We start from the raw sequence: 5,586 nt of genomic DNA, 5'->3' as shown, positions 1-5,586 counted from the left end.
GGTTTACCAGGTTTACTTCCGGAGCTTCGCCCACTCATCATCATTCACTTCGTGGATATGGCGGCACTTTTTAGTTCTTGTTATTATTTCCTGAAATGATGTTTGTGCACTATTCTTTTATGACTAATATTCATTTCTGTGCCACCATTGTGTACTTACCTTGTGTATAACACTCATTGCTTTCAAGTTTTATTTTTATAGTGTTTGTGCAGTACTGTTTTATGACACATATTCATTTCTGTACCACCAATGTGTATTTACCTCATGTATGTGACTCATTACTTTTAAATGTTATTTTTATGCTGATTGAACAATTGACATGCATTCGTAATATATGATGTATATTCTGCCCCTGATGCATCTTTTGTGACAGCATTAGTCTTGCTGCTTGGTACAGCAAGCCCTCAAACATCAGACCTTCTTCTGTGTACCGTGTTTATTAGCAAATAATTAAGCGCTAACAAAAATAAACTGTATTCTGATTTTGATGCACCATGGTCAGCAGTTCACATTTTCTCATTCTTGCACGCCTATTACTACGACAAACAACGAGCGAAACAGCTGAAGTGTTCGTGGATTTCGTAAGAAAACAGGCGAGTTTGTCTTGGATCTGCCAACGTTCATAATGTGGTCAGCACGGCTGCTAATGGTGCTTTTTTTTCAAGATATTTTGCTTCTACACGCGTGGCCGTCTTGCATGCTTAGCATTCGGTGCCCATCTACATGCCACTCAGTACATGCACTATTTAGTGAACCTGCAACCATAGGTCGGCGTACTCACTCGTGAGTTGACTCACTCAGGCTCGGATCGAGCCACCAGTCTGAGTCTGTGTGAGTCCAGGTGAGTGATATTTTGGTGAGTTTGAGTACGAGCGAGTCCGGTCGAAGAAAATTTTCGCGAGTGTGAGTCCGAGTGAGTCCGGCTCAGAAAAATTTTGGTGAGTGTTAGTCTGAGTGAGCTCCACAATTTTTGCCGACCTATGCCCGCAGCCGCCCCAGCATCGCACTGTAGCTGAAACCCAGTATCAGCCCAGCCGGACAGCCATGCGGTAAGTACCGTCATAGAAGTGTGTGCATGGTTCCCCATCATTCAACGCAGCCCCCCCCCCTCTTGGGTGACTTGGGGGTCAATGTATGGGGCAGATTTTGCGCCCTCCCCTCCTAGGTGACTAGGTGAGCCCCCCCCCTCCCCCACGCGCACGCCTATGAGTACGGTAACGTGTCGCCTTTCCTACTGCATAGACAGGCGACCGACATTTGCGTGCGGTAGATGCCGTATTTTCGGCGTTTACCGTACGGAGGTGCTAAGATGCCCCAATGAAATGGCCTGTACTGAAGTACAATAAAAACTCGGGCTCCCTTATGCATTTGCCTGAGACGACTGGAAGGTGAAAGCCATGAAGACGATGTTCTAGATGAATTACCCGTTCAAACGCTCACCGCTAGTGGGCCCAGTTGCTGCATAACTTTGCAGGTAAGAACTTCAGCACAAACGAGGACTAATTACAGAGAGATGAGACGAGCCCTGGTGCAGTGCGCGTGTTCCGTCCTGATTAGCGCTGAAGTTTTCACCTTCAAAATGTACTGAAGTAACATTTGTATCAGATGGAGAGAAGTAGCACGAGCACAGACCAGGAGCGTAGACAGGTGGGGGGTTACCCCCTTCGGAATTTTTCAATTTTGCACAGGTATATATACACGCACACATACAAACGCACGCACGAACAAACACGAAGTATGATCAACCCCCCCCCCCCCCCACACACACACACACAAAATTTCTGGCTACGCCCCTGGCACATGCATGCGTGCAGCGCATATAATCGCCCACCGTAGCAGCTGCACGCCCAATACTTCTTTCAAATGCGCCCGCGTGGAAGCCTTCGTCTGTTTTTCCTATTCTTCTAAGCTTGATTTGGCCTGTTGTAGAGCGACATTTTTAGTTCGGTCCTCATAGCCGTCTGCTAGTGACGCGAGCGAGTGCTGCCCATGGTTGCCGGGCGTGGCCACGCATGCGCAAAGGAGACCCATGTGGAACGTACTGCAAAGAACCTCTCCCGCCGTGTGTTGCACCTTCCATAGGATGGATGGATGGATATGGCTGTACCCTTTAGATCGGGCGGTGGCTAGCGCCACCAAGCCGTAATACTTGATGAACCCAAAACTATACTTATTTTTTCTTCCTTAAAAAGTGAGTTTGAGGATTCGTACATTGCAGTGAAGAGTTTCATTTTCACTCGTGCTATGACTTTAGCCCCCAATCAGATGACCTCCTTCTAGTTAAGTATACTTGCTTAAAGTCTATTTTGCCCTCCCGGTCCCTAAACCCCAGTGCTTTGAAAAACTCTGCGCCATCATCCTGAACTATAGGGTAAAGCCCTTTACAGAACATTATCAAGTGTTCGGCAGTTTCTTCTTCCTCTCCACACGCACTGCATACTGTGTCAACCCTTCGTATTTGGCCCGATATGTCTTGGTTCGCAGTACTCCCGTCCTTGCCTCAAACAGAAGAGAACTACCCCGAGTATTATCATAGATCCTTTCCTTGGCAATTTCCTGCTTAAAAGTTCGATAGATCTCAAGAGCGGACTTCTTAATCATGCCAATTCTTCACATGTCAGTCTCCGTTTCCTTTACTTTCTTCTTAACCGATAGTTCTTTTTGGTTTGGCCACCTGCTGTTTTCTAAGTATTTACCAGTCAACTTCCTGGTTCGCTTCCTCCGTTTTGTATCGACATTCTTCATGTACAAGTAGCTGAAAGCCTTCCTAGCCCAACGCTCCTCCTTCATTTCTCTCAATCGCTTCTCAAATTTTATCTTGCTGCTAGCTTCCCTGCCCTCAAATGATGTCCATCCCATATCACCTTGTACTCCCTGATTTGGTGTATTCCCGTGAGCTCCTAAAGCAGGCCTACCTATTCCACGTTGCTTAATTTCTAATCTTGCTTGAACTTCTGATCTCATGCACAAGACCACATTGCCGAACGTCAGCCCAGGAACCATGACCCCTTTCCATATTCCTCTCACAACATCATTCCTATTGTAATTCCACAGTGCCCTATTTTTCATCACTGCTGCATTCCTGTTACCTTTAGTCGTTACGTATATTTCGTGTTCCCTTAGGTACTCGGCCCCATTGCTTATTCATACGCCCAGATATTTGTATTTATCTGTTATATCTAGTGTGACCTCCTGTATCCTAAGCTCAATACTTTCATTATCATTAAAAATCATGACTGCAGATTTTCTCCTTACTGAATCTAAAATCTAACCTATCTCCCTCATTACCGCAGATGTCCATCAATCTCTGCAAATCTTCCTTGTTGTTGGCCATTAGCACTATATCATCTGCGTACATTAATGCTGGTAGTGCCTGATCAATAAGTTTTCCTTGTTTGACTAAAGAAAGGTTGAAGCCCAGCCCACTTCCTTCTAATTTTGCCTCTAATCCTTGTAGGTACATCATGAATAATAAGGGTGACAGGGGGCACCCCTGCACAGACACTAGCGCCAGAGTTCCCTCTAGTAAGTATTGTGGGAAACTCTATGCTCCGTGGACCGTGGGTGTCAGCACAGGCGCGGCGGAGAGCGAGAATTCATCCGGATGCGGCGGCGCTGCGGTCGCTTTCGAAGCATAGAGTTTCTTAATATATATATACGTAATTTTGGGAGACTCTATGTTTCAAAGGACTTCTCGCCCTACTTCTGAGCATAGAGTTTCTTAATATATAGGAAACTCTATGCTTCCGAGCTGTTCGGGCGTGTTTACACGCGCTCCACCTGTCCGACAAATTCAAGGTTGTGCGAGGTTGGTTGGTGCAGAAGCTGCGCGCAACAAAGATTAGTTTTTTTATTTCTTTGTGTTTGTGAACAATATTATTAGTTTTTCTTTGCTAATCAATTATTAGCGTTGCGAGTACTGTAGGTGTGTGACACAGGCAACGTTGTAGTGACGTGAACGGGGTAGGCGGCCGTTTTGAAGAAGTTGTTGTTAAACAGCTATAGCCGAACACGAAGGGGAACTGGTAGGTGTTCTGTGAAGGGACCTAGTGAGAGGCTACGAGCAAAACTGAACACGCATGTGTGCGGAGTAGGCGGCAGTTTCAAACAGTTGTTGAGGTAGGAGAGTTAGCGGAGGCGGCTGGATAGAGGGATTAGGGTTGAACGTAGGCCTGTCGGGCACTCGGTCCGATGGTCGGGCGGGCGATGGCTAAGGAGGCTAGGAAAACCACGAGCGAGAGTGAGCTGGTGCAGAGCGAATAAGGCAAGCGCTAGTTCTACTTAGATGAGACAGCATTCACGAGTTTGGCCGACTCACAGAAGGCGAACTTCGGGTGCACGCTGTGCAAAACACTGAAGGCGGCCGTGAAGCGCATGCAGGCTAGCATCAAGGGGCTCCAGGGGGAGCTTAGGGCGGAACGGGAGCAGAGGATAGAACTCAAAAAACAGCTCGGAGCGTCGCGTGAGTGGGAAGAGGCTACCGTCTGCCTTTTAGAGCAAATGAAGGGTGACCTTCGAAAAGAACGGGAAGGGCGGACCGAGCTCGAGCAGCGGGTAAAGGAGCTAATGGCGCTTTGCTCCAGCCCCGAGCGGTGTGAGGCGGAAGGCGTGGGTAGCGGAGAAGGCGACCGGCGGGAAAGAACAGGCGAGAAGGGAGGTCAGGGGGCCGCAGTGTCTGGCCACAGCACGGAGGCCCCGAGAAAATACAGCTCGGTGGCGCGGCAGTCTTCAAGCAGGGCAGAAACACAGGACAGACGGCAGAGAGAGAAACAGGTGAAGCAAACAGGGGCGCCATCACAAACAGGAAGCCAGCGATTGGAGCATAGAAGGGTCGTAGTGGTGGGGGACTCTAACGTGGCCAGGGTTAGGGATGACGTCTTCAAGACAGTGAAGGAAGATGGGAGGGGGAGGGTGGAGGCCCAGTCAGAGAAGGGCATGGTGGATGCACTGGCCAAAGCTCAGGAGGTTGTAGAGGACAGCATGGAGGGCGAAAATCTCGTCATTATTCATGCTGGGCTCAATGATGTGTTGAAGGTCAAGGATCAGAACCTTCAAAGACAGTTAAAGGGTGGGATGCGTAAGCTCCAAGAAGCCTCTTAGAGTGTGCATGTGACCATATGCACAGTCCCAGAGGTCTGGGGGAGGTCTCGTGGGATTGAAATGAGGGTAGTGAAAGCCAACTGTATGATCAAGGGTATGAGCTGGCAACTCGGGTACAGCGTGATGGAGGTGAACCAAGACGTGTCCGGCCCGGCGCTTGCCTTTTTGCACAGGATGGCTTTCACTACAGTGGTGGAATGGGCAGGAGGGTTGGTAATAGGATGTGTCGTCAAGACACAGTTTTTTTAGGGGGGCCCAGAGATGTGAGGCCAACAGTGTAGCCGAAGACGGTTCTAAAGGAGCACAAATATTCAAGCCACACGGAGTCCATGGTAGAAGAAATCGGCGTAAGCACAAGGGCCAAGCTAAGTCATATATAGGCTATATTATCATGCAGAGTGGCAGGCCGAGGTTTAAATAGGACGAGATAGAAGAGCGGTTGAGGCAGGAGGAGCTGATGTTATATGGGGTTGCGGAGACATATCT

At 48.5% G+C, this 5,586-nt stretch overlaps 1 pseudogene; it reads left to right on the top strand.

Moving 5' to 3' along the window:
• The first annotated feature begins 1,044 nt into the window (after positions 1–1,044).
• On the top strand, positions 1,045–5,381 carry LOC119181198 (uncharacterized; annotated as a pseudogene).
• The last annotated feature ends 205 nt before the right edge of the window (positions 5,382–5,586 follow it).

Source organism: Rhipicephalus microplus, unplaced genomic scaffold (assembly GCF_043290135.1).
Source record: "Rhipicephalus microplus isolate Deutch F79 unplaced genomic scaffold, USDA_Rmic scaffold_14, whole genome shotgun sequence".
NCBI classification, from domain to species: Eukaryota; Metazoa; Arthropoda; class Arachnida; order Ixodida; family Ixodidae; genus Rhipicephalus; species Rhipicephalus microplus.
Note: the sequence above shows the minus strand (reverse complement) of the source record. Positions and strands in the feature narration are given on the sequence as shown.